The 22502-nt window shown below is 38.5% G+C and overlaps 1 protein-coding gene across 1 annotated transcript in view; it reads left to right on the top strand.

The window, feature by feature from the left end:
• KCNAB1 (potassium voltage-gated channel subfamily A regulatory beta subunit 1) overlaps positions 1-22502 on the top strand; it is a 386124-nt gene that overhangs the window by 13241 nt on the left and 350381 nt on the right. The gene's annotated exons all lie outside the window — the stretch shown is intronic.

Below are 22502 nucleotides of genomic sequence, written 5' to 3'. Positions count from 1 at the left end.
AGGGTCTTAGGTCCCCAGATAAACAAAGACATTTTTATTGGTTAGGGCATTCCAAGGACTTAGAGGTTAACTTCCGGGAGTTGGGGGCAAGGAGCTAGATTTTTCTTCAGGCAAGATTAATTCTTTACTGCACAATAGACACATTGTACAAAAATGTGTAGGCCATTTTAAAGGTGTTGGCTTCTAGTCTGAGTGAGATGGAAGCTTTCGTGAATTCTGATCAAGGGTGTGACATGATTTGAATTATTTTTAAAAGGATTGTCTGAATGCTAAGTTGGAAAATAGGCTGAAAAGTAGAAGTAGGGTTACTGGTTAACCATACTTGCCCAGGAAAGTATTACCATAATTGCCCAGGAAAGTGGTAACAACTGCTTAAACCAGAATGGAAATGGTGAGAAGTAGTTGGATTCTGGATCTATTATAAGAGTACCATCAGGAGGATTGGAAAAATAAATGGATATGGTATGCAATAAAAGTAATAATCAAAGATGATTTTAAGCTTCTCAGCCCAGACAATTAGGACCAACAAGTTGCCCTTAAATGAGATGAGAAAGACCTCAGGGGAGTGGGTCTGGAGGGAAGAAGAGTAGGAACTCAGTTTTTAGACAGGTTGGATCTAAATGCCTATTAGAGAACAAAGGGAAAGTGTCAAGTTGATAAGAGTTTGAAGTTCTTGGGAGTAGTATGGGCTGGAGATTCACACTCAAAATATAAATATATAAATCTTGGAGTCGTCAGTCTAGTGTGAGAACATAAAGCCATGAGATAAGCAAGTAAGTGTAGAGAGAGTTTATAACAAAAGCTCCAGGGCTACAGCCTAGGCTCTCCAATGTGAGGAGGTAGGAGAGATGAAGAGAAACAAGCAAAGGAGACTGAGAGTGAATGTGCAGAAAGGCAGGAGAGAAACAAGAGAGTAGGGTGTCAGGATCAAACAAAAGAGGGAAAGATTACCTATGTTCGATACTACTGCTAGGTCAAGTAAGGTGAGGACTGGGAGAAGACCGTTGGATGTAGGAACATAGAGCCCACTATTTATAAGAGCAGAGAGAAAAATGTATCTCACTTTAGACACAGCACTAGACTTGACAGGAGAAAGCAAAGACCCATATATGCATGTAGGAACATTTTAAAATTTAATTCCGAACTCCTATTTAACAGAACTCTGACTACCATCCATTGAGCAGCATCTCTGAATTTCCTCCTACTTATGAACATATAGAAAAAAATCATAAGAAATTGGCCCTACCTATGAGGAGAATACAGAAAGGTTTTCCACAAATGATGATGCTTATAAAGCTGGATTCTTAAAAATAATACTCATAAGTTATCTATGTTTGTCTCATGAAACAGCATCTCTGTCCCCTGATTGAGAGTAGAAAGACATTGTGCTCTTATTCTACTGTATATTTTAAACTATAGTGTTCCTTTTGTTTTGACAACTGGAGATGTCCCTTTATAGGTTATAAACTTGCATTTAAATTAATTTTGTTATATTTTATTCAGGATTTCTATTTGCTTGAGGTGTGTATGCGTATGTGTGTGTAGAATGTTCCACATCAATTAAATCTTTTATATTGACCCATGGTTCAATTTTTCAGTGAAAATACAAACTTATGCTTAACAATCAAAATGGATACCATTAAACTATAAAAGTCACAACAAAAAGAACAGGATGAAAAACACACAAGTATTAGCAGTTGTTATTTTTAGGCATTAGAAAGGTGGATTATTTTTTCCCTCTCCTCTATTCCAAATACATGTGTATTACTATAATAAAACAGCCAAAGAATATAATTAAAATAAAATCTAGCATTCTATTAGATTTTAAGAATTTAAGATATATGGTTTTGAAGTTCTTTTTGAGATAAGGTGAGATAGCTTAGATCTAAAGCCAAAACAGGTATTAGGATTCATTAGTCACGTCTCTACTGAGGTTTACAAATAAATATTCTTATGCTGAAATTAACCAGGAGAAAAATTTGGGCTCTCATGTAAACAAGACACTGAAATGCATTCTATCAAAGTGCTTCTATTTTACAGATAACCTTGGATTGTATAGACTATTTTTTATCATATATAACTTGTTTTTTTTGCAAGTAACAGAAAACCTAACACAAACTGGCTTATATAATAAAGGAAACTTACTGGATCACCCAACTGAACAGTCCAGAGGTAGGGAGAAATTTCAGATTTAAGATGCAAACAATGTGGACAGGACTCTGTTTCTTTCTGTCTGCATCTGTGGACTTTCTTTCTTGATAATGGCTTCACTCTCAGCTCCACATGGTGGGTCTGTGGCAGCTTCAAGCCTTCCTCTCATCTGCAATATGTCATGTGGCTGACAACTCTCAGGGTTACACCCTACCTCATTCACTCCCAGAAGGAAAAAGCAAAGGCACCTTTCATTTCCCAGAAGCTCTGACTTATGATTCTTTAGTTTTGATTGGCTTCATTGTTCATCTCTGAACCACTGACCTTATCTGGGAGATGAGAGAAGCTGAATGACTTCTGTAGCTTCTGTGCTCAACCCCTCCTAAGCTGCCTGACTGAGAATGAAGACTCAGAATACTCTTGGTGGGAGAAGAGGGGAGTAGTTTATGGTGAGGCAACCTACATACGTCCACCACTCCCTCTAATGATTGAGTCTGGAGGGCACAGATGTTTGATGAGCTAATGTTGTGGTAAACTCATGGTAGTGAAGATTCCAGGTGTCCAATCATCTGGAAATTTGGAATGACACTACTCTACTGCTACCTAGTTGTGTGTTGTTTCTATTTCTGGAGCTTTGTGTCTTATTCTTAGCTCTCTTCTTGCTTTAAAACTCGGACTTCTTAGGGGTAGGGGAATATTTTCCTCTATTAATCTATGTACCAAGTGGTTTGTTCTGCTTAGTCACATGACTAAAATGAGCAGAAATCTTATCTAACTAAAAGTAAGAAGAGAAACTGACTTTAAATGATATTTAATTTAGCAAGGAAAGTAATGCATTTTTAATAAGGAACACATTAAAAACTCATAAAGTATTTTATTTATAAGGCGGTTAGCCTCCGCTTGCCCATTGTTCCAATAAATACCATTAAGTTCCATCAACTCTTCAGTAAGTACAATTATACAAAATGCCACATTTCAGTTTGCATTTGATTATGGCAGTGCCCCTCCACATACATTCTTTGTATACAAAGACTAAGTACACAGAATTTTAGAATCTGAGGAGATATTAGGAATAATTTTGCATACCCCATCCCCCTAACTAATTTTACAAATAAGTTTTCTGAGGTTTGAAGAAGTTAAGCAGCCTGCTAACAGTCACATAGATGGTTTGCTACCCTAGTTAACAAGCTCAACAAGTTCAACAAGTTAACAAGTTCAACAAGTGGCCTAAGACTAGAAGAGAATTTGATGTAGAGGAAACAGCATGTCTGAAGGCCCAAGAGGTAGAGAACCAAGGTGATGGTAATAAGCACAAGTAGAGACAGGCAGATCCGGACTAAATGCTTGTTTTAAGTCTTGCTAGGTGAGTGACTATACCATTTAAGTATCCTTTATGAATATTGACTTGTTTGCATCAGAAGTAGAAATAACAATACCTATCTCATAGGGTTTGGAGAAGATTAAATAATAGAACAACTATAAAACACATAATATAGTAGGAGCTCAGGAGTGGGTAGCCACTCTTCTCCATCTCCTCCTCTTCCTCCTCTTTCCCCTTGCTCTCATCCCACCCCTCAACCCTTCTGGCAAAGAGAGTGTTAGAAGATGAGGTTAAGAGGCAGGGAAGAAAGAGATCAGTGGAGGTCTTCGAAGCTGGCCATGAGAAACTGTTGAAGGATTCTTAGGTAAGAAGTGACAAGATCAAACTACCGTCCAAAAAAGATAATACTGGAAGATCTGTGCATAGGAAACTGATAGGAAGTGATTTGAATAATCTAGGTGAGAGAGCTTGAAGATGAGTAACAGCAGTAGAATGGAAAGGAGAGGAAAGCATGGATTGAGAGAGACATTGGGGAAGTTAAATTAGCAGGATATGTTTTGCATAGCTTTGTTCACTGCATTCTGGCTTTCGTTTTCACACATACATTAAGAGGTTGTCTAGAAGGGAAAATGCTCATTGATCTAATTAGGCCTGGAGGTAGTCACTGTGGCATGAAGGAAGGAGGTGGAAGGGCAGAACTCTGCAGCAACTGTAGCTGCTTTTGGCTCTTATGTCTTTAAAATGCTTCTACAGAATCACTTAAATCGTCCTCTTATTCTCATTCACATGAAAGGAAATCTCAGAGAGAGCCCTTGAACTAGAAAATCTTTTCTTTCTTTTCTGACTTTAAAGCAACTCCTTAAACCACTCCATTTCTGAGGCAATTATCTCTTCACTACAATTTATTAACTGAGAGTAACCTCAAATCCTTTACTTTTAAGCAGCGCAAAACCTTCCTTCAAGGCTGTGTCTGCCCTTTAAGACGTATTAAAGGGCCCAGTGGGGGTAGGCCTGGCCCCTGGGGGTGCTCACCAAATCCTGTGGATCAACTGCATTACCTCCCTGCCTCCATCATTCACCGTGTACTTCCTTTTAAAAACCCTGTGGTCTTTACCACATTTTTGTTTTTCTTATTTCACAATGGTTTTAATGACTCCTTTTATTGATGACCTAACTGAAAGATGGAATAATTTGTTCACACACACAAACCACTCCCATCCAGCCCCCAACACTCCAGAGGACTGATGTCAAGAAAAAGAATGTAGTTATCTGACATTTGTGATAGGCTCAGCTAACAGGGAGTTTCCCCTCACTCTTCCTCATTCCATTTCATGTGATTTTGGATCTAACTAGTAATTCAGTTTTGTTCATATTTTCTTTTTGAACATAGCTGTCTATATATTTTTAAGATATTTTAATTCTACCCGCATATGGGTTTCTGCATAATCTGTGAAGGCTGGTCCACATAAGCAAAGTATTGTGACTTTACACTTTACATAAAATAACTGGTTTTTGACTTGTCTACAAAATACTTATGTATGTGAGCTCAGATGAAAATGAAGAATTATTGACAAGGCATCTTAATTTTCATCCATATAGCATGTTTTGCTTACATTAAAAACAAAACCAAAACCGAAAACTACTCACATAACATTCTTAAATATGATGTGGTTTTGAATTTTTTGGTCTAGATATTGAAAGCATTCTAAGACTCCACAAGACTTTAGAATAAACATTCAGAACACTGTGCGTGGGATGCCTGATTTTTAGGATTGGGCACATAACAGCCTTTGAAGAACTCACATCTGAAATGCTTTCATACTTGAAATCATAGAATGGCTTTCTAAACATTGCCTATGGCCATATTGAATAGAAAGTATTTAGGACATATTTATACTGGATTTTTTTTTTTAATTTTTAGCAAGGAGTACAGAGAAAATGGTAGCAATATCACTATACCTGTTTATTTTTTGTGCATTATGTGAATCTGATGTTTCTTCCCATTTTAGATCTGTCAGTTATAATGATTTTGACCACCTGCTATGTGGAAAATATTCTGCTAGGCACAAGTTAAGACTAACTAGGTCTCAAAACAGAACCTTCCATTAATTAGTTGCCTTCAGTCTTCTTACTCCTGATGGTCTTGAGAGAACAGTTGTCTTATTTTCATTGTATGTTCAGCTGGATTTTGAGGTTGGAGAGAATCACAGATGTTATTAAGAAATGGAGTCTCTTGCTTAAAAAGGATAAAGTGGCTGCTAGCATCTCTCATAGACCTGTGATATCTATGAAATTCCTTCAGATATTTTCTACTGATGACTCAAAGTGAGGCCATTTGCCAGCCAGCATCATGACATCTTCAGTAACTCTTACATTTGGTTATTTTTAAAAAAAACACCAAAGAGCTTGATGCTGGGACAGCCTGGGGAGAAATCTGCCCACCCTGCTGGCTCCAAATGCATGAAAACCACTCTTCACCTCCTTCATTTGATTAACTGCTTCAAATTTATGCCGAAGGAAGCAAAAATCCCCATTGACTCGATATTTGTTTTAAACAAAAATAAGATCAGAAAAACAGGGGAGACCATTTCACAAAGTCAATTATATAATTCACAAAACGTCGGTGCTCTGAAGTCCGTAACTAATTGCAGAGGAATTATAATTAGGTAGTTTAGAAAATTACTTTTAAAACTCAAGTTTAGGTGTGGTTTATTGAACAGTATTTGAAAGTAAGATTCACACTATGCTATCCTATATGGTAGCCACTAGTCACATGTAGCTAATTTAAATTAACATAATAGTAAATTAAAAATTCAGTTCCTCAGTGGCATTACCCATATTTCAAGTGCTCAATAACCATATGAGGCTAGTGGCTACTGTGCTGGACAGTGCAGATATAAAACAGCCTCATCATCCAATAAAAGAGATGGGGATTATAAAATACAACTCAAGGCAAAAATCTCAGATTCAGCATCCTTAAGGTTGTCTTTGTTTTATGGAATTTTTTTTAGGTTTCCTAGTGAGCTATGGCACTTAAAAAATGCTACATAGTCCCCTTACCTTGAGTCATGCCAGGCAGTGGGACCTCTGGTTGTTACCCAATGTCAACCTCACAGTAAATGTGTAGGAGTTATGATCAATAAGAATCAGATTACTACCTGGCAGTGCAGTTGAGTTAGTAACTTGTAAATAAAACTCAGTTATGGGAAAGATGTCAGGACATACCTACCTCACCAAAAAACATTTTGATGTATACTCTTCTGTATATTCAGCTATTATTCAAGTTACTGAGAAACATCATAGTCTTGGTGATTAAATTCCTACAATGAGCATATTCCTGGTGCCAGCTGAATCTTACGATAAGAGATATATGAATTTTGTCTTTGTTCTTGTTGATCCATTTTCAGCCATAACCTTTTGCTGGGTGTAAACACAGATGAAGTAGCACTTTTAAGTCAACTTTTATCTTGTTAATTCATTACCCTTTGTGGCAATGGCAAACTTTGTACAGAATTATAAATCAAGTCCAAATGTTGCACGGATGCCATGGCATGAAGATTCATTTAGTGTGGCTACAACCTTGATGATCTACAAGGTGATTCATTGCTTTTTATCCTGTCTTCCAACTGAGGAGCTGGATGCTGATGCATACTAATGTACAGAAGTTAATGCTAGGTATCAAGACCGCAAAGTCTTGCATATTATCCTTCTTAGTCCTAACTGTTTCTCAACCCACTGGCTACAGGGAGTGGTGCCTTTCAGAATCAATTACGTAAACACAGTGAATTAATCTGGGTAATATGAAGAATGACTTGCCCTCCCTCCTCCCCTCTGCCTGTTGATGGTTTGCCTAACTTTACAGTTTAGATGTGACTAAATAAGAAAGGCAGAAAATGTAAGGTGAATGCTTGAGAGAATAAGAGAGGATTATACCTTTCAAAGTGCTTTCACAATATATTATACCCCATTTGATCCTCACATCATTTTGTATACAAGCAGAGAAGGTTTTAGATGTTACAAATGAGGCCACTGTCTTGAGAAGAATTGATCATTTTTCCATTAGTGTCCCATTGGCTTCATTCCTCCCTGTTTTTAATTATTTGTGTGCATGACCGTCTCTTTCACTAGACTTGAAGCTGCCTGCAGGGAGAGACCACGTTCTTATTCATTTTGTTTTCCTGGCAAATAGTGTGATGCCTGGTGCATCAGCTATTTATTTGCCTAGAAGAAAGGCAAATGTAACACAAAAGATCTATAAAGGAATTATGATGTTTGTTCAGGGAGAAAAACTGGCTGGATTTTGTTAGTTTGGGTGTTTTCCCTGCCCAAATTGAGAAAGATGTTGTTTAGCCTGGTCTGTGCCTCAGTACCAGTGATGGATATCTAGGGCTCAGGACTCTTTTTACAATATGTTTCTCATTAAAACTTTCTCTTCTTTTTATACCACTGGGCTTTATTTTAAGACACTCCATCTCTTTTTGTAGTCAGCCCAGCAAAAGGGAAAATAAATTTTACTTGTATTCAGAATAGAAATGGATTACAAGTGCTTAAATAGGAAGAATTGAAAAGCTGTACTGCTGTTTACATTTTTGTTCCTGGGGATGATGTCTAAAATGCTTTTGATGTTGAAAGAAGATCTAATGAAAGCAAGTAAGTGAGTAGAGCATTATAACTGCCATGTAAACTGGACTATAAACAGAAATGGAGTGGTGAGTTTGCTGCTCACTGATGGACCCAGGCCTGTGATATTGTGTGTGGTCAGTGGATGTGCAGTTTGCAGACCTGCACCAAAGGTCTTGCTCTGTGCTCAGCCTGGCAATTTCAGAGAAGAGGGAGGCAGAGCTTAGACAAACAAAGCAGAGGAGACTAAAGAAGGGAGGAGTCTTCACTATCAGCATTACTGTGTTTCATATATTGAGTCAATACCCCTAACTACTAAAATATAGCATGAAGTTTTACTCCATTGATCAATACCTTAATTTGCTTACAAATCTTTTACATTACATTGCCTTTCTTTTCTAAGCAAATGATGTTTTGTTATAGTTAATGTTTTAATTTGTATTTATCTTTAACATTATATCTGTATTGTGGCTTTATTCCCTTTTGTTCTTCTGAGCTATCCTGGTTTTTCTTTTCAGTGTAAATAATTAGTTATCACTTTTCAAATGTAAATGATTAATTCTCACCATTTTGAATCTCCTTGAAATGGGGACTTGTTTACTGTGTTCTCACAAGGGCTCCTCTCCCTTCTTGTTGGATCACAAAGTAGTTCCTGGAAGTTGTGTAAGGGATTCTAAGGCTGTGCTTATGTGCAAAAGAAAGCCTTTTGCGATGTTGGGAACTGAGGTGTGTGAATCACCTGATTTCTGGCTGGAGCTTGGGCCCCTCATTTTTTCCATGTTCAGATGTTCAGTGAACATTTATATATTACAAGAGAAAGAGAGAAATGGCCTTACTTAATATGCCGTGATAAACAGCAGAAGTAAGGAGAAAGACTAATGACTCAGATGATATGCTGGGCTTTACTGTTAAGTGTAGTGTTGAAAATAATTCTCAGTGTCATGCCATGGGTGCATGTGCTGCCTCATCTGCAGCACATTTCTTTTTTCTGAAAGTCCCAAGGTCTGTGGAGGCACACGCTCAGTTTTTAGTACATAAAAAGGCTCTAGAAATCTTATCTTTTAAAAGGAACAGGGGAGCAGAGGATGCATTTGAAAACAAACAGTAATATAAGGACCTATAAAGAAACTGTGTAATAGTACTAGAGAGATACTAACAAATTAAGATTGAACACACAATCCCAAAATAAATGTAAACATGTTATTTTTATCATTGTGCTAGAAAAATTAAAAAAATATATATATACACACACAGGCAATATATGGTATACTTTAAAACAGTCCTTATTTGTGAAAATCAGCAAGACCCCTGTGCTTCTTATATGGGTTTAAATCTTTTAAAGCATATCCAGATTTCATTTGTTAGCTGTTTGTAAACATTTTCTTTGCTTTTGTGGTAATAATACTATTGTACAGACTGTTTCAACTAAATTTCTAGTGGAACAGGTAGATAGGATGTATGGAGTGAATAAATTGGACAACAATTTTATGATAAAGGATTGTATTCCATTTAAGCATCTCCCCTTCTAATAAAATTTTCCTAGATGATTGGGCTTTTTAAAAAATTACTGTTATACTTTAAGTTCTAGGGTACATGTGCACAACGTGCAGGTTTGTTACCTATGTATACATGTGCTGTGTTGGTGTGCTGCACCCATTAACTCGTCATTTACATTAGATATATCTCCTAATGCTATCCCTCCCCCCTACACCCTCCCCACAATAGGACCTGGTGTGTGATGTTCCCCTTCCTGTGTCCAGGTGATCTCATTGTTCAGTTCCCACCTATGAGTGAGAACATGCGGTATTTGGTTTTCTGTTCTTGCAATAGTTTGCTGAGAATGATGGTTTCCAGCTGCATCCATGTCCCTACAAAGGACACAAACTCATCCTTTTTTATGGCTGCATAGTATTCCATCGTGTATATGTGCCACATTTTCTTAATCCAGTCTGTCACTGATGGACATTTGGGTTGTTTCCGAGTCTTTGCTATTGTGAATAGTGCCACAATAAACATACGTGTCCATGTGTTTTTATAGCAGCATGACTTATAATCCTTTGGGTATATACCCAGTAATGGGATGGCTGGGTCAAATAGTATTTCTAGTTCTAGATCCTTGAAGAATCGCCACACTGTTTTCCACAATGGTTGAACTAGTTTACAGTCCCACCAACAGTGTAAAAGTGTTCCTATTTCTCCACATCCTCTCCAGCGTATGTTATTTCCTGATTTTTTAATGATTGCCATTCTAACTGGTGTGAGATGGTATCTCACTGTGGTTTTGATTTGCATTTCTCTGATGGCAAGTGATGATGAGCATTTTTTCATGTGTCTGTTGGCTGTATGAATGTCTTCTTTTGAGAAGTGTCTGTTCATATCCTTTGCCAAAACCCTAGAAGAAAACCTAGGTAATACCATTCAGGACATAGTCATAGGCAAGGACTTCATGTCTAAAACACCAAAAGCAACGACAACAAAAGCCAAAATTGACAAATGGGATCTAATTAAACTAAAGAGCTTCTGCACAGCAAAAGAAACTACCATCAGAGTGAACAGGCAACCTACAGAATGGGAGAAAATTTTTGCAATCTACTCATCTGACAAAGGGCTAATATCCAGAACCTATAAAGAACTCAATCAAATTTACAAGAAAAAAAAACCCATCAAAAAGTAGGCAAATGATTGGGCTTTTCTGTAACATTTGTGAAGACTTTTTAGGATTTGTAGGAACTGGTTTATGTTTATAGTGGTTTAGTGTGGCAGGACATTTGAAGTCATCCTGGACATGGGCACCTCTTGGTTGTGCTAGACTGTCCCTGAAGGGCAACAAGTCTCTATCCCTGACCCGTGCTGCTCTAGAAGTCCAGCACCCTACTCTGGCCCCAAAAAGGCAGAGTCCATGGGACCCCAGGGACGTGCCCAGCTATCTGCATCCCCTTTCTGCACCACCATGTCTACATACCCAGAATCCTGGTATTCCCTCACTGAATGACTTATACAGCCTCTTTAGATCTCTTCCTCTAGGAGTGGACAATGCCCCAGACCACAGGTGGCCAAGCTTGAGGGTGTGGATGTGTGGGCTGGTATGTCTATCAGACGGTGGCATGTGAGACTTTTTGCAAGGGCCAAAGGAGTAGGGAATGGAAAAGGAGGGGATTCCATCTACAGTTATGAGGCATGAGCTGGTCCCCAAGTCACACCCACTACATGACAGTGGCAATACGGTTATTGTTATGATCAAATCACTTCTGGAAATTTCTGAAATAACCTCTGGGAAGCAACAGCACTACTATTTTAAGCAAGAACATTGGGTTTCTTTTTTTAACAGATAAGCTTTCTCTGAAGATGACCTAAAACAAACCCCAAGGGTGTTTTGTGCTATGACAACATCAATAGAATAAAAATACCATTTTTAAAGGTGCTTACTTTGAAGAAAAACTCACTGAAATATACAAAATGTGTGTTTATTGAAAACGAAACAGCCAATTTCAACAAACTTTTTGACAACAACAACAACAAAAATAAGTGGAGATTGAGATCGAATTATAAGATTTTTGTAGTATAAGGTGATATGGGGTAGGATATTCAGCCAAGAGTCAGAAAAACCGTGCTTTAGTTCTAGTATTTTCATGGAACAGCTGAGTTATTTGGGGCACAGCCTCTTAGGATCTCATTTTTGATATCTATTCAATGAGAGGGGTTGGACAGAATGCTCTCTAGACTTTCTTATATGTTTGAAAGTCCTGGGTTGGGCATGGTGGCTCATGCCTATAATCCCAGCATTTTGGGAGGCTGAGGTGGATGGACTGCTTAAGCACAGGAGTTAGAGACCGGCCTGGGCAATACGGTGAAACTCTGTCTCTACAAAACATACCAGAATTAGCCAAGTGTGGTGGTACACACCTGTTGTCTGAGCTACTTAGGAGACTGAGGTGGGAGGATAGCATGAACCTGGGATGTGGAGGATAGTATGAAGTTGCAGTGAACTGAGATCACGCCACTACACTCCAGCCTGGGTAAAAGAGCGCGATTCTGTCCCTCCACCCCACCCCCCAAAAAGTAAGTCCTGAATATATAAAAACCATGTTCTCTATTAGCTATACAGCATATAAAGTATCTATCGAACCGAAGATACTATCAATTGAAGGGTGCACCATTAATTTGTGTACTGTTAAGAAATAGACACACTGCCTATTATCATTTAAAGAGACAACAATAAGAATGCTGTTTTAAAATTTTAAAAATTGAGAAGACTGTAAGAAGCATTCCAGTTTAGATGTGTGTAAATATAAAAAAGTATATCTTAGAGTCTCTAATACATAGTGATTATTATTTTATGCATCTAAATATTTTTCACAGAGTCTTGCACAGTACCTACCATATCTAATAAAAATCTGTGTATTCAACAAATGAATATAAATTTGGTCCTTATATGTTAAGCAATACAACATGGATACATCAAAATGTACTGAATAATGGAATTTTAGAAGTATATTTGCTTTTGTAACATCAACGTGCACATGAAGCTAGTGATGCTGTTGAGAAATCAGCTCAAGAAAACAATGAGATTTTTCTATTTAGGACAGCAGAATTACCAAAATCTTGATCTCTAATGTAGACATTTGCTCCAAAGAAATTTGTACTGAGAAATGGGAGGTAGATAAACAAGAGTCTCAGATCAGTTTCTTAGTCATCCAGGGACTTCTGTTACTTCTTTCACATTCTGTAAAGATCTTGTTGAAAGAACCACTTCTTGCCTCCATGACTCTGATGAAGATGTTCTTTCAACTGTAATTTCTTTTCCAGTAGAAATAAGACAAGGGATGACCTTTCTAAGAACACTTTGATACTATATCATATGAAATAATCTTATATAATTTATTATTGTAATTTACTGTTAAATTGATTTTTTTACATTTAAGAAATCTTCATATCATCCACTTGTATCTAATAGTATCCTAAGACATAAATAAGCTCCTAAAAGCAACATTTTTAAAGGAATATTTCCCTGATAAGCTCTCCCTCACAGTCAGAATCTTGAGTGCAACAAATGACAAATAAAGCTCATTTAGCCTCAATATCTTTATCTACAGGGGATATTATGCTGAAGACCTTAGGAAAATGGCAAAATAATGAGTTGAAATGCTTGAGCTCAATCTATATAATGGAAACCATACGCAACGTTATGCAGTGATTTTAAACCTAATTTTATACAACAGTGATGTTTGGACCCTCCTCAGGAAGGAACTGGCAAGAAGTGTAGTCCGGAATGACTGAGAGAACAGTTTTTGTTCTTGTTCTCTTCGAATTTCCCTTCTTGAGCCATTCTTGCCTTATGGACTATCTGGGTATTTCTATTTGGTCTTTAATATGGCTTGGCGTTTATTTGATTCTTCTCTCTTTCCTTCTTTATTAGTCTTGCTAGTGGTCTATTTTGTTAATCTTTTCAAAAAACCAGTTCCTGGATTCATTGATGTTTTGAAGAGTTTTTTTGTCCATATCTTCTTCAGTTCTGCTTGATCTTACTTATTTCTTGCCTTCTGTTAGCTTTTGAGTGTGTTTGCTCTTGCTTCTCTAGTTCTTTTAATTGTGATGTTAAGGTGTCGATTTTAGATCTTTCCTGCTTTCTCTTGTGGGCATTTAGTGCTATAAATTTCTCTCTACACATTGCTTTAAATGTGTCCCAGAGATTCTGGTATGTTGTGTCTTTGTTCTCATTGGTTTCAAAGAACATCTTTATTTCTGCCTTCATTTTGTTATTTACCCAGTAGTCTTGCAAGAGCAGGTTGTTCAGCTTCCATGTAGTTGTGCGGTTTTGAGTGAGTTTCTTAATCCTGAGTTCTAATTTGATTGCAGTGTGGTCTGAGACACAGTTTGTTATGATTTCTGTTCTTTTGCATTTGCTGAGAAATACTTTACTTCCAAATATGTGGTCAATTTTGGAATAAGTGTGATGTGGTGCTGAGAAGAATGTATATTCTGTTGATTTGGGGTGGAGAGTTGTGTAGATGTCTATTAGGTCTGCTTCGTGCAGAGCTGAGTTCAATTCCTGGATATCTTTTTTAACTTTCTGTCTCGTTGATCTGTCTAAAATGTTGACAGTGGGGTGTTAGAGTCTCCGATTATTATTGTGTGGGAGTCTAAGTCTCTTTGTAGGTCTCTAAGGACTTACTTTACGAATCTGGGTGCTTCTGTATTGGGTGCATATACATTTAGGATAGTTAGCTCTTCTTGTTGAATTGATCCCTTTACATTATGTAATGGCCTTCTTTGTCTCTTTTGATCTTTGTTGGTTTAAAGTCTGTTTTATCAGAGACTAGGATTGCAACCCCTGTTTTTTTTTGTTTTCCATTTGCTTGGTAGATCTTCCTCCATCCCTTTATTTTGAGCCAATATGTGTCCCTGCAAGTGAGATGGATCTCTTGAATACAGTACACTGATGAGTCTTGACTCTTTATCCAATTTGGCAGTCTGTGTCTTTGAATTGGAGCATTTAGCCCATTTACATTTAAGGTTAATAAAAAATGATAAAGGGGATATCACCACAGATCCCATAGAAATACAAACTACCATCAGAGAATACTATAAACACCTCTATGAAAATAAACTAGAACATCTAGAAGAAATGGATAAATTCCTGAACACATACACCCTCCAAGACTAAACCAGGAAGAAGTTGAATCACTGAATAGACCAATAATAGGCTCTGAAATTGAGACAATAATTAATAGCCTACCAACCAAAAAAAGTCTAGGACCAGACAGAATCACAGCCTAATTCTACCAGAGTTACAAAGAGGAGCTGGTACCATTCCTTCTGAAGCTATTCCAATCAATAGAAAAAGAGGGAATCCTCCCTAACTCATTTTATGAGGCTAGCATCATCCTGATGCCAAAGCCTGGCAGAGACACAACAAAAAAAAGAGAATTTTAGACCAATATCCCTGATGAACATCAATGCAAAAATCCTCAATAAAATACTGGCAAACCGAATCCAGCAGCACATCAAAAATCTTATCCACCATGATCAAGTTGGCTTCATCCCTAGGATGCAAGGCTGGTTCAACATGTGCAATCAATAAACGTAATCCATCATATAAACAGAACCAAAGACAAAAAACACATGATTATCTCAATAGACACAGAAAAGGCCTTCGATAAAATTCAAAAGCCCTTAATGCTAAAAACTCTCAATGACTAGGTATTGATGGGATGTATCTCAAAATAATAAGAGCTATTTATGACAAACCCACAACCAATATCATACTGAATGGGCAAAAACTGGAAGCATTCCCTTTGAAAACTGGCACAAGACAGGGATGCCCTCTCTCACCACTCCTATTCAACATAGTGTTGGAAGTTCTGGCCAGGGCAATCAGGCAGGAGAAAGAAATAAAGGTATTCAATTAGGAAAAGAGGAAGTCAAATTGTCCCTGTTTGCAGATGACATGATTGTATATTTAGAAAACCCCATCATCTCAGCTCAAAATCTCCTTAAGCTGATAAGCAACTTCATCAAAGTCTCAGGATACAAAATCAATGTGCAAAAATCACAAGCATTCCTATATACCAATAACAGACAAACAGAGAGCCAAATCACGAGTGAACTCGCATTCACAAATGCTTCAAAGAGAATGGAATACCTAGGAATCCAACTCACAAGAAATGTTAAGGGCCTCTTCAAGGAGAACTGCAAACCACTGCTCAGTGAAATAAAAGAGAACACAAACAAATGGAAGAACATTCCATGCTCATGGATAGGAAGAATCAATATTGTGGAAGTGGCCATACTGCCCAAGATAATTTATAGATTCAATGCCATCCCCCTTAAGCTACCAATGACTTTCTTCACAGAATTGGAAAAAAACTACTTTAAAGTTCATATGGAACCAAAAAAGAGCCCGCATTGCCAAGACAATCCTAAGCAAAAAGATCAAAGCTGGAGGCATCATGCTACCTGAGTTCAAACTATACTATAAGGCTACAGTAACCAAAACAGGATGGTATTGGTACCAAAACAGAGATACAGACAAATGGAACAGAACAGAGCCCTCAGAAATAATACCACACATCTACAGCCATCTGATCTTTGACAAACCTGATAAAAACAAGAAATAGGGGAAAGGATTCCCTATTTAATAAATGGTGCTGGGAAACCTGGCTAGCCATATGTAGAAAGCTGAAACTGGATCCCTTCCTTACACATTATACAAAAATTAATTCAAGATGGATTAAACACTTCAATGTTAGACCTAACACCATAAAAACCCTAGAAGAAAACCTAGGCAATACCATTCAGGACATAGGCATGGGCAAGAACTTCATGACTAAAACACCAAAAGCAATGGCAACACAAGCCAAAATAGACAAATGGGATCTCATTAAACTAAAGAGCTTCTGCACAGCAAAAGAATCTACACTCAGAGTGAACAGGCAACCTACAGAATGGGAGAAAATTTTTGCAATCTACCCGTCTGACAAAGGGCTAATATCCAGAATCTACAAATAACTTAAACAAATTTACAAGAAAATATCAAACAACCCCATCAAAAAGCTGGCGAAGGATATGAGCAGACACTTCTCAAAAGAAGACATTTATGCAGCCAACAGACACATGAAAAAATGCTCATCATCACTGGCCATCAGAGAAATGCAAATAAAACTCACAATGAGATACCATCTCACACCAGTTAGAATGGTGATCATTAAAAAGTCAGGAAATAACAGGTGCTGGAGAGGATGTGGAGAAATAGGAACACTTTTACACTGTTGATTGAACTGTAAACTAGTTCAACCATTGTGGAAAACTGTGTGGCGATTCCTCAAGGACCTAGAACTAGAAATACCATTTGACCCAGTGATCCCATTACTGGGTACATACCCAAAGCATTATAAATCATGCTACTATAAAGGCACATGCACACATATGTTTATTGTGGCAGTATTCACAATAGCAAAGACTTGGAACCAACCCAAATGTCCATCAATGATAGACTGGATTAGGAAAATGTGGCACATATATACCATGGAATACTATGCTGCGATAAAAAGGGATGAGTTAATGTCCTTTGTAGGAACATGGATGAAGCTGGAAACCATCATTCTGAGCAAACTATTGCAAGGACAGAAAACCAAACACCGAATGTTCTCACTCATAGGTGGGAACAGAACCATGAGAACACTCGGACACAGGAAGGGGAACATCACACACTGGGGCCTGTTGTGGGGTGGGGCGAGGAGGGAGGGATAGCATTAGGAGAAATACCTAATGTAAATGACGAGTTAATGGGTGCAACACAGCAACATGTCACATGTATACATATGTAACAAACCTGCACGTTGTGCACATGTACCCTAGAACTTAAAGTATAATTTTAAAAATATACGGTTTGACCCTGTGTTCTCACCCATATCTGATGTGGAATTGCAGTCCCCATATGTTGAAGGTGGGTCGTGATGGGAGGTGATTGGATCATGGGAGTGGTTTCTGATAGTCAGCACCATCCCCCTAGTGCTGTCTTGTGATAGAGTTCTCATGAGATCGGACATTTTGAAAGTATGTGGTGCTTCCCCCGCTTGCTCTCTTTCTCTCCTGCTCCACCATGGTAAGATGTCCTTTGCCTTCCGCCATGATTGTACCTTTCCTGCAGCCTCCCCAGCCATGCAGAACTGTGAGTCAATTAAACCTCATTTCTTTATAAATTAGCCAGCTTCAGATAGTTCTTTATAGCAGTGTGAAAATGGACTAATATAGTCTTCTTTCAGTTTCTGTTCAAAGTTCATTTTAAGTACAGTTCCCTGATCAATCATATTCCCAAAGAGGCCCTTCTTCCCTCTACTGCCCAAGGATACTCATCCTGAGACTGACTTTTCTCTGGGCTCAGAAGGCCTCCCAGCTTCCTGTTTCTCTTGGGGCCAAGCACATTGTGTTTTCTGTTCAGCTGAATCTCTTCTCCAAACTGGGATGAAGAGAGAGGAATTAGGATCAATTGAACAATTTGTCCCTATGGGGCCAATCGTCATGGATTTCCCTTCCTAAGGACTTTTTTTTTTTTTTTTTTTTTACTAAGTGCAACATTTCCCTGAAAATGTGACTTTACATATTCTTATGGTTTTATGACGTCATAGAGAAAGCAACAACTGCAATTATTGTCATTCTGGCTCCTACTATGGTTGATAGCTACAATTTCTGTTGCAAAGGATACTTGTCCAAGAATACTTGGAACTACATCTGATACAGCTTAGAGGTACATGTCATTAGTTGCAAATTGCCAAGTCCTGTTTAAGCCACAAAACGAAGTGTCATCATGGCCATGCTCCAGAAAGGGCAAATATGGATTTTTGGTATGGTAGCTACTATCCATCAATCAGCTATTTGTTATTTGGAAATTGCTGATGACAATTGTATCCAAACTTTGCCACCTGTTTTGCAGTGCACAGTTTAGCCTGGTTCTACCATTCACTACAATTCATGGGTTACATATAATAATATTCAGCCTCTCCTTGGTTTCCAACATGCTCCGGTTAAACATATTGCTCCCAACTTCTGTCTCATGTCATTACTTGGCATGCACACCCCAAACATTGAGTCCTATTGGAATAAATGTAAAGCAAAGTGCGAGACCACAAGAGGAGTTTATCATATGTTGGACTTACATATGGCCAAATTTATGTGGTGTGATTGATTTGGAAATGTTTTCAATTCCCTTTTGCTGCACATAGCAGAACAATCTCCTGTTAACTAATACGATGCTTTGACTGTTGGTTTTAGTATGTTTTGGTATAAATATCCAAGGACAGATCTTTCAGTTGAATACATCTGAGAAACAAATTGTTCAATTGATCCAGGAATTACATACACTGCTCTTTGGGGGTGAGTTGGCTTTTACCCAATTGTGTATGTCTACCTTTGTGTGAGCTACTCAAGGATAAGAATTTATAGTTGATTAAGTATGTTGCTGAAGACCATTTCTGTCAACGCTGAGCACCAGATCATAGTTAGAAACTTCACACATACACACACACGCATACACACACACACACTTAAATCAGTTCCCATTTGTATCATTTGGACCTGTATTGCCCCTTGCAGGAACATCCATTGTAAGAGTGAGAATAGTCTATATTGGTTTCTCTCTTCTATAAATGTCATTGAATAATTGCTTTCCTGAAGAATCCTAATCCATATGACTACATTTTAAACACAAATTTCTCCCCAGTGGTCCTTTGGCCATGGAGAAATTAACATTAACTATAAAGCAGAGTGCTTGAAAGAATTTCCTTGAGGGAAATTGGAATAGCAAGTGAGAAAGAGATTTATACTTTTCATTTAGCGGCAATATGTACTTTATCCAATTTTACAACATTAGGACCATTAAAGGGCAGGAATGTGAAATATGTCCTCTCTGAAGACAGTTCTTCATATTTGTATAACGTTTTCTGCTTTAAGAAGCCAGTCGCAAGAAAGAGTCCAATGTGAACGTACTCTGCTGTTCAAAGTGTTTATTTCGAGGGCTCTTCATTTCCCCTACATCCTCCAGAGAGTTAAAACACTACGGGGCCTCTAATCTCTACCTACATAACCGTGTTCTTTGGACAGTCAGTTTCTGAAAATTTCTTTTGAAATCAGTGACAAAAATGCCTAGCCTATTAGTGGATTCCATTTTGTAAGCTTATTTTTACAAATCACAGACTTCTCTAGTATCTTTGTAATTATTCAATCTGACCAAGTGATTTCTGGGAGTAAAATGTATTTGAGGCTGTGTATATCAGCCAAGGGTGTTCTTTAATGAGAAATCTTATCTCACACACCTTCTGAATACATTTCAACTGCACACAGGACTGGGTTTTGTATTTCTTGGCAATATGCCAAGAAAAATCTCTAGGAACAAGGCTAGCATTTGATGCCCAGTGGATTCACACATAAACCTGACAATTTTCTTTGGATCTCTACTCATCAGAAGCTGTTATTAAACCAGATACTATGAGCAAACACACTCTTAAGTCCCTCTGGGTGGAGGAGTGTGTGACAGACAGAGGGACAGCAGAGTTCCGTAACAGAATTTTGAAGCCTTGCCCTTCTGCGTAATTCAAATGGCAGTTTTTTTTGTTTGTTTGTTTTGAGAGAGAGTCTTGCTTTGTTGTCCAGGCTGGAATGCCATGGTGCAATCTCAGCTCACTGCAACCTCCGCCTCCCAGGCTCAAGCAATTCTCATGCCTCAGCTTCCTGAGTAGCGGGGATTACAGGTGCCCGCCACCACGCCCGGCTAATTTTTGTATTTTTTGTGGAGACAGGGTTTTGCCATGTTGGCTGGGCTGGTCTCAAACTCCTGACCTCAAGCAATCCACCCTCCTCGGCCTTCAAAAATGCTGGGATTATAGGCGTGAGCCAGCACATCTGGCCATCAAACAGCATTTTTCAAAAGGGAATGAGGATAGTGACATGATTTGTTACTTATTCCCAGGTCAGTGGTTAGTGGCAAGTGGCCACTGAGAGTAGACAGGGGCCTTTCTAGGTAATCGGAGGTAGTCAGCGTGAAGTCATAGAGTAGACAAGACAAGGGGATAAAACCTTAGGCCAAAGGACCGAGATAGGACCTGGAAAGTCCCAGGGGAATACTGGAGGCTGAGAACACTCTCTGAGCTGGGTTTTGCTAGCCATGGAGAGATCCCAGGGCATCTAATGCCTTTTAAGCTAGAGCAGTTCCAATCTACCCATGTGGCCCCACACAACTTTGCCAATGCCTCTGGATGTAAAGGTCTTTCTGTCATCGGGCAGTTTCTTTCAGAAGCTAGTGTGCATATTTTATTCACTTGTGGACCTTAAACATTTTGCTTCTAGGGAAAGGCATGTAAGGCTCATCGACAGCACCTGGCAAGTGTTTAGAAAAGGCTTCTCCTCTGGAGAGAAAGAAAAGCCTGGAAGAAGATCTGAGTGTTGGATGCCTCAATTCACTGCCGTCAATATCTAAGAGGGGCAGGGACCCTGGTTACAAGGCCCTGCCACAAAATCTGTCAGTTGGGTAGGAATTGACTCAGCATTTTTCTTCTTAACAAGCTTAGCCCTGATTTCACTCTCAGGGCAACAGAACCATCATCAAGATGGCTGGTGAGATAACCAGGGTGTTTCTGAGATGAGGGAGTGAGGGTGTAATAAGACAATGGGAAGAGGAGGGTCTAAAAAACACAAAAAAATTCAATGTCTGGAAGTGAAACTCTTCCTAGTTTTAACTAATTAGTTATAAATGTTAAACAAGCTGGAAATGGGTTGTGAATCATTCAGGTAATAAGAGCAATTACTGTCCAGCTGTCAGTAGAAAAGAAAATAGCATAGTTCATCTGGATTTTACTTCCAGGTCTATCCAACTGTCAGTGGGAGTCTCAGTCAAGCCCCTTAACCTCTCTAGGGACCTCAGTTTCCCCATCTTTAAATGACAGCATTAATTCTAAGTTTCATCCAGTTTTATTAACACTATGTAACCAAAAAAAAATGCAACAAATCGTATGCGATGGTTAATTTTATATGTCAACTTGACAGGGCCACAGGGTGCCCAGATGTTTGTTTCAATGTTATTTCTGGGTATGTCTGTAAGGGTGTTTCCAATGAGATCAGCATTTGTACCAGAGGACTGTGTAAACCAGATTGCCCTTCCTGATGTGAGTGGCCATCATCCAATCAGTTGAGGACCTGAATAGAGCAAAAGATGGAGGAAGGCAGAATTTACTCTCTTTGTCCAATTGATTGAGCTGGGACGTTGGCCTTCTGCCCTCAGACAGTGACATGTACCATTGGCTCTCCTGGTCCTCAGGCCTTCAGACTCGGACTGGAACTACACCACCAACTTTCCTGGGTCTCCAGTTTGCAGACTACTGATTATGGGACTTTTAAGCCTCCATAATCATAGGAACAAATTCCTTCTAATTATCTCTTTATATTTACCTCCTATTAGTTCTGGTTCTCTAGAGAACTCTGACTAATACATTATACATTTGGGGACAAAGATACTGCTCAAGGCTAGTCTTCTTATCTCCAATTTTACTCAAAATAATTTTAGGAACTAAACACTTGGTATTTTCTCTCTTTGTTCCCTTCAAGTAATAATTAACTTTTAGTGTTTTGTTCTTGGGTAGGAATTAGAAACATTATGTAGCTGACAGAGGGCTACATGCCGAGCTTATAAGGAGGAGCTGCTTTCTGCAGCCAGTTTCTTGATGAGAATTCAGCAGGAGGAGCTCTTTAGCTGTGTGAACAGTCAGTCATCAGAAGGGTGGGTAGTTAGCAAGATCTATGTTATTCAGCAAAATAAAATTCTCCCAGCAGAGAATGCCATGCTTCTTTACTCATTAAGGAATGGGTGAGCCCTTCCCTGACACCCTGACTGTTTCAGCCTGTAGTCGAAGTATCAATGGGA

This window comes from Chlorocebus sabaeus, chromosome 15 (genome assembly GCF_047675955.1).
Source record: "Chlorocebus sabaeus isolate Y175 chromosome 15, mChlSab1.0.hap1, whole genome shotgun sequence".
Lineage (NCBI taxonomy): Eukaryota > Metazoa > Chordata > Mammalia > Primates > Cercopithecidae > Chlorocebus > Chlorocebus sabaeus.
This window is presented reverse-complemented; position numbering and strand designations above follow the sequence as displayed.